Raw genomic sequence first — 8287 nt, 5'->3', positions numbered from 1 at the left:
TTATTGGTCTTAATTAAGCTTTTCATCACTGAGTATCCCTTATGTGAAATGCTTGGGAACACAGGTGTTTCAGATTTTGGATTTTTGTGGATTTTAGAATGTCTGCATAATACTTAGAGATTGAGCATCCCTAATCCAAAATCTGGTATGCTCCAATAAGCATTTCCTTTAAGCATCACGTAGGTGTTTAAAGTTTCAGATTTTGGAGCATTGTAGATTTCAGATTTTTGGATTTGGACGTTGAACCTGTACTGTCATTGTTTTAAAGCTGGAAAATAAAAAGGAAATTGGGAAAAATTATTCACGACATTAAGAGAAAAAATGTGAACAAATTTAAGGTGTTTGATAACAGCTGATCAACAATGAACCCAATTCTATAGATATATCTGTAAAAAAATGAACATCTCCACATAATATTCAAAAGTGAAATAAGGAACCAAACCTACCCTAAATAGGTAGGATGACAGGTGTGTGCCACCACACCCAGCTAAATTTTTTATTTTTTGTAGAGACAAGGTCTCACTATACTGGCTGGGATGGTCTCAAACTCCCAGCCTCAAGGAACCAAACCCTCTGCACTATTTTAAAGAGAGATGGAAAATATTTGGGTTTCATACCTACTAAAGAACTAGAAGTGATGTAACAATTATTTGAAAACCTTAAGGTATTATCTTGCTTGTTTTTCTGAACCAGTAACAGCTTAAAGTGGCTAAAAAGTCAGTGAAAAGACAGAATAGGTGGCGAACAGGACAGGGCCATTTAATACAACCAAGCAGAGACCACTTAATTTGATCTTTCAGGATAAAACTACTCAACTGAATAAATTTATGTAACACCTACCTCAAGGGTCCAGAAAGACATACTTTAAAAAACATTAAGAGTAGATATGTGCAAACTAAAGTTTTCATTAAAGAACAGGACATTGAGATAGACTGTATGATTCACCTTCTAATATTAGACAATTCCATACTGAACTAGTAAAAAACACACTATCTTAGGATTCCGACTTTTGTTAGTAAAAAAATTCATAAAATTCCAAGTTTGTCAAAATACATAATTAATTAAAACATAATTTACATAAAGTTTAAAGTAAATAAAAATTTAGGGAAAAAATGACAGGTGACCAAATTTTGTCCAAATAGTGAATAGACAGTAATAGAAAATAAGTCAGCATTTAAAAATTTCTATCTATCTGAGATGATGAGATCTCATTCTTGTCACCCAGGTGGGAGTGCAGTGGCATGGTCACAGTTCGTTGCAGCCTCCACTTCCTGGGCTCAAGCAATCCTCCTGCCTCAGCGTCGTAAATAGGCACGACTACAGGTGTGTGCCACCATGCCCAGCTAAATTTTTTATTTTTATTTTTTGTAGAGACAACGTCTCATTATATTGCCTAGGATGGTCTCAAACTCCCGGCCTCAAGCAATCTTCCTGCCTCAGCCTCCTAAAGCAATGGAATTACAGGCATGAGACACTGCCTGGCAAAGTTTAGCATCTTTAATAATCAACTTAATCTTGCATTACCAACAAATATCTATGACCTTAAATCATTTTCATTCTGGGTGCTAAGTAGTGTGAATTATAGTTATTTTCTGATTATATTTACAATCTTTTGAGAAAACAGTTACAAAATCTACATAAAGCATTTAGTAACCCACTTACAACATAGGATTAAAGAAATGAAGTCATAAACTAGTACATACGTGACAATTTGGCTGAAGTATGTGGGAGAAAGCAGGCTTTCAGGTGACTGTTAAATAAGGGGAATAGGAAGCCTTCCCCAATTTGTGTGATGTGGTTTGGATTATGGCACATAGAGGTACAAGAGGAATTTTGTAAGAAAAATGTTATTCTGATATGGAACACAGGGGTTTACTTGGATGCAATGTGTGACTACGTAAGTTGGCAGAAATAGTAAGAGGTTCCATTTATTCTGCATGTACTTTATGCTAGGCACTGTTAAGCATTTCAAAGGCTTAGAGAGAATTAAGTTAGCCTCCGTAATTATTAAGTGGAGAAACCGGAGTTCAAACCCAGACCTAAGTGACTCCACAGTCCATGTTCCTTTAACCCCTACACTATAAGGCCTTGTAAGAGCCTGTATTAATTAAAAGTGACACTCATGTGCAAAAGAAGCAATGATAAACCAAGAGAGTGGTACTCGAAGTATGGTCCATGGGCCCCTATGTGGGTTCTGAGACCTTTACATAGAGTAGACAGGGTCAAAACTATTTTCCTAATGATACTACTAATACTTTAAAAAAAAAAAATTGTATTAACATCTGAATTGATGCCAGAGGTAAGACTGCTGGTGCTTCAGAATGAATTAAGGCAATGACATCAAGATGCAACAGTAGTCACTGTATTTCACAGCTAAAATTTTTTTAAAAGTCAGCTCACTTAAGAATGTCCTTGAGGAAACAGTAAAAAATGATTACTTTTATTAAACATTGGCCTTTTCTAATTGGTGAAAAAAATGGAGATTACATATAAGCCACTTCTGCAGCATACCAACTTCTACTGAAGGAAGACTGTCTCAAGGAAAAAGTACTTGTGCAACTGAGTTGTGAACTGACCTAGCCACTTTTTTCATGGAACACTATTTTTACTTGAAAAAACGAATGACAGACAAATCATGGTTATTCAGACTTAATGGCTGGAAGATGTTTTCACAAAAATGAGCAAAGTGAGTCTAGGGCTTCAAGGATAACCATTTACAGCATTTATTGCTAATGATAAAATTTCAGCTTCCTCTGAACTTGTCCCAGAGGCATGGTAAAAAAAGAAAAAAAAAATTGAGCCTCCAAGGGAAAGTTAGAATTTTAGAAAACTTGTATCCACTACTGTGAACCTGACAGATTCTCAATACTTAAGATTTTTCTGAATTGTGTGGTTAACAATCATGAATTTTTTATTGAATAAGAATATGTTAGCATTTGGAAGATCTGCATAACTCATGACATAATGTTTTCCAAATAATCCAATGCATGGTGTTACAAAAAGCATCAGTAAAAGATGGGTAAAAGTTACATCTGAAATACAAGACAGACCAATAGATTTTAATGTAACAGTGTAAGAAAACTTCACTCATATGGCTTCAGGTTCTACATTGCAACTAATCTTTAAGAAATTACCTCTTGTGGAATTACGGTGCAGTATCACTTAATCTCCATAATTATCCTGCAAAGCCTATGAAAACACACATACCTTCCTTCTTCAACTGCCTGTCTGTGTGAAGGTGGATATTCTTCACACACTTAGACCAAAACATGTATCACAATAGACTGACTGCAGAAATAGATGAGAATTCAGTTGTCTTAAGTCAAACATTAAGACCTGAAAAAAAGGTTCAACATGGCCATTCTTCTCACTATGTATTTTTGGTTTTGAAAAATGTCCTTATTTTATAGGTGCCAATATAAAGATAGCTCTCATATTAACTATAGAAAAAGGAAGAACTCCAACGCTGTCTTTTACCAAACCTAAATGAAAAGCACAGAAAACAGTGTTTTCTAGTGCTTGAAAGTCCACAAGTGACACACAATTTCCAAAGAACCCTCTGAGAAAAAAAGAAAACATTTACTGAATACCTATTATACCCCATGGACTGTGCTCAGTGCTTTCACATAAAACCTTTTCATCAAATTTGAGACCAGCACTAAGACTGAAAGTCAAATGGAGTAAATATGGTATATACAAAAAGAACAGACTCTTGACACACCTGAATTAAAATCATTCCCTTGAATGTTATCTTATTAAATCAAAAGCACAAGAGTTTCTTCTTTAAAATTTCTTCTTTAAAATAAATTCAATATTTATAAGATTGAGAGAAATGTGAATACAGTTAAAAGCATATAACAGTGGGTGCTTAAAAGGTTCCCTTCAGTCATACTTCTTTCTTCTGTTCCAAAACTAAAACAGCGAGTAAGTACCAAAATCAGCGATCAAGGTTAAATTTGATGACATGCTTTTGTTTCATTCATCACTACAGGCCTCAAATAGATGAATGCTGCTCTAGAAAACATTTAAAAATATCTTAAGGACCCACAACCACTATCAGGTATTAGAAATCAATGTTTAAAAACTACCTATGCATTTTTTTTTCTAAAATAGCTTCACTCTTTAAAATCTAAATCACTCCTACAATTCTTCCCAATCTTGCATATTCATTTGACATACTTAGTGACTATGAAATATAAGGGCATCTTGGTATCTCCAAGAAAACTATCAATGAAGCAATTCTCAAACTGGCTACCTTGTAAACCAGCAAAGTTGGCAGGAAGCACCAAAACAATCATTTAATTCCTAACTATATTTCTATCAGATATTTCATACTGTCACATGCTTGGACTATTATGTGAAAAATTAGACAGTAGTTATTTTAAGTATAGTAAATATGTTCCAAGATTTGTGGTGAGAGAGATCAGTCTCTAAAAGTTAACAAGACTTAATACCTTAACAATGCTTTTCACTCTGTACACTTTAACAAATCACCAAGGCTCTTTCAAAACAACAAAAGAGCTGATCAATTTATTAAACTCTTGCCAATCAAGTACCTTTTTTAAAAAAGTTCAAGCTGACTTCATATTTTGTGTTTGTGTGGATAATCACAAGTTTCTAATTATGTAGCATTTTAATATTCTTTTATATTTAGGGTAAGTTGTTTTCTTAAAGTTGTGTTTTTAAAAGATCTAGTTATATTTTATGCTCTATTTGAACCCAGACACTCAGAACTTTCATAAAAAGTATGCAGGTTTATTAGGAAATCTACCAGAAAATTCCCCTCTACTTTAAAAAACATGAACTATATGAGCTTAATTTACTTTATCCTGACAAATTTTTTATTTCAAGTTTGGTCACTACCCATTTCCTGTGTTGCACTGCATACCCTCTTTTCTATGGTTACTATTCTCAAACTAAGACTGGGGATCTTCAACCACACTGTAAGAAGCAGCCATGCCATGGTGGATATCATCTGATAGTTCCTGAAAATTATTTTAAATGGGTACTCAACCCCATATGCCTTCTCTGATGCTTTTTGTCTTTCAAGAAACTTAACATGACCACATTTTAGAGGAGCCAGAATGGTAGGAACAAATATCAGATTGAAATCTATGAACTTTCAACTCCAACACTCAGAAATTAAAACTTTAAAAGGATCACTAATGTGATGTGTCTAAACTGCCCTTCAATGAGCAACTACATGTCTCTGTATTAAAAACTTTTTCTATTTTGTTCAATGTAACAAGTTATACAAGCAGAGAGAAAAAACAGCCACTGAAAATAAGGGAGTAAGAGAATCAATTATACTGAATCCTATTAAATCCCTTCCCTCCCCCCAAACAGAAAAGCTGAAGGTGATAAAACGCTCAGAGAATTGCCAGGCATCTTCCTAACATTACCTATTAATCTTCACAACACTCATGAAGCAGATGTCAAGTACCTCTAGTTTTACAGATGAAAGAACCATAAGACTAAGCGATTTCCCCCAAGGTCATACACAAAGTTAGAGATCAAATTAAACTAAACTCTAGGACTTTGTACTCTTCATCATTTCTAATCAAATAAACTGTTAGATCAAAATATGCTACAATTACCTCTCCCTAAATGCTATACTCCGTACATGGGCTGTTCCAGTAAGGTAGCCACTAGCCACATGTGGCTATCAAGCACTTGAAATGCAGCTAGTCCAACTGGAGGTATGCCATAACTGTAAAATACAAACTGGATTTTGAATGTATGAAAGGAATAATATGAAACGTCTCAATTATTTTACACAAATTAGATGTTGCAATGGTATTTTGGATGTACTGGATTAAGTTAAATTCACTGGACAGCACTGGCCCATAATTCTTTCCAAAGACTTCCCATGAAATAGATGCCATCACAAGATCCCAGTCAAAAAGCAATTATTTTCTTAGAATTTGCTGTATTCTACATACATTATGTAATGCAATGTAGTAACCATATCTAAAGGGTGATAAGTGTTTAGAGAGATGCAGCACATATGTACGTAACAAATACACAACATAGACCACCGTAGTGTTCTCTAAACATAAAAAAGAATGTTTCTATCTCATTACAAGTATATGAGATTTTCAGTAAGCCACAGTGTGGACAAAGTATGACTTTCCATTAGAGTCATGTTATTTCCTTAGGTTGAAAAGTGAAAATATTCTTACCCCTAATGTATGCAAAAGGATATTAAAGTCACCAGAGGACAACCACAAGGCACTATGAATTTCTAAACAAACAAACCAACAAACACCCTCGTTAATGTCAATGTATACTTGTTTTTTTAAAGTCACACATCACAATCTTCTTCTAATACAGCCTCAGCACTTAATCTGATTTTGACTAAAGTGCTAAAAGATATGAGGTAGGACGAAACATCAATTTAAAAAATAAGGATAACTTCAGAAAGTCTGACAATTCCACCAAAGGTTGAACGTCAGTTTCCATATGATCTAGCAATTCTATTCCTAGGCATATAGCCAAGAGAAATAAAACATACGTCCACACAAACGTGTTCTTAGCAGTATTATGTAAAATAGCTAAAAAAGTGGAAACAATGAAAATGTTCATTAACTGATGAATGGATAAATAAAATGTGGTATATCCATGAGCTGGAGGATCATTAGGTCATAAGGAGAAATGAAACACTGATACATTCTTGTTACGACATGGATAAACCTTGAAAACATTACACTATGTGAAAGAAGTCAGTTACAAAAGAGCACAAATTGTACAATTCCATTTATATGGAATGTCCAGGATAGGCAAATCTAAGACGACAAAAAACTGGTTGCCTGGGGCTGGGGTAGTTGGGAATTGGAGAGTGACTGTTAATGAGTACAGGTTTCTTTTTGGTGTGGTGAAAATGTTCTAAGATTGATTGTGGTGATGGCTGCAAAACTGCGAATACACTAAAAGCCACTTTAAGTGGGTGAATTGTATGCCATGTGAATTACATCTCAATGAAGCTGCTAGAAAAATGAAGCCAGAAAAGTAGAGGAAAAAAGGGTTACAGGGATCTGTCAAGCACCTAATTGCTCTTTTTCTGGATTCTGTAATTTTGTGGTACTTATCAGTTTTTAAGTTTTATCATTTGTGATTTTTTTCTCATTCTAAGTATTCATATTAGTAAAAAACATTTTCACCACAAGTAAATTTACTGAAAAATCATTGTTATTTAAGAAGCTCATTTTTATAGCATGCGAATTATCTCAATAAAGATGTGACATCTTTGCATTAAAAAAGGGATCACAACGGTAATATGTTAACCTTAAAAGAACCACAGAATTAACAGCCCTGGACACTTAGTACTCCCTCAAATTATGAAACCCACTAAAACGCATAAACTACTTTAAAGATAATATTAACAGCTTTGTAAAAAGCCCAAAAAATATTTCAGTCAAGCAAACGCTCAGGTTCAGAAATGTCATGGGAAGTTGAAGATTTCATTACGAAAACATACCGAGGAACAACATAAAAAATACTGCTTGACCACTTTCCCTAAAAGCTAAACTCGTGATTAAGATGCAGAAGGGAAGTATTAAAATAAATCTATTTATCTAAACTATTAAAGCTGAAGGGAAGAAGTCTTCTATCAAAAATCTCAGTGGGGTGTGTGGGTATGCGTGTGTGAATGCATGTATTTAAACCATACGCCCCATGTAGACAATCTGGGGAGCAGCTGTATCTAAGACAATGATTTTTTTTTTTCTTTTTTAAATAATCAAACGTGATTGTGCCATTCCCTAGCCCACCCCATCCCCCACTACCACCACCAGCAGGTGGAGGGAAAGGATACTGTAGACTAGAGGATGACAGCTTTGTATAACCCTTTGGACTTTATATGTAAGAATGCAGCTGGTGGTCTCCTCTCAGGAGGGGGTAAAGAGATTTGTGGACAAGCTGAAATAAGGGGTATCCTTTGCCTGGAAGAGGGCACACCGTGAGCCACATCTTGAATCAGCTATATCCAGAGTAAAACACAGGCCGCTGGAAGGCACTGTTAGCATCACCAGGATGGCCTCTCACGCCGGGGGTGTTTTTTTCAACGGAGAAGTTGTCCTGTAGTTTGGATATTGGGGGGAGGCAGGGGTAAAGCGGGAGTCGGGAAGACCAGAAAAAATGCCTTTAAGTGGAGACGCCTCAGGCCTCGCTGAGGAAGTTCAGAGCCCCACTCGGTCGCCACACGCTCACCCTCCCACCCCCACCGCCCTCCTTCCCGCAGCGCCAGACGTCGGTGCCCGAGCGAGAGCCGGAATCTCCGCCGCTGCCA

The sequence above is a fragment of the Mandrillus leucophaeus genome, unplaced genomic scaffold (assembly GCF_000951045.1).
Source record: "Mandrillus leucophaeus isolate KB7577 unplaced genomic scaffold, Mleu.le_1.0 Scaffold1094, whole genome shotgun sequence".
In the NCBI taxonomy this organism is placed as follows: Eukaryota; Metazoa; Chordata; class Mammalia; order Primates; family Cercopithecidae; genus Mandrillus; species Mandrillus leucophaeus.
The sequence above is the reverse complement of the archived record's forward strand: the minus strand, read 5'-3'. Positions refer to the sequence as shown.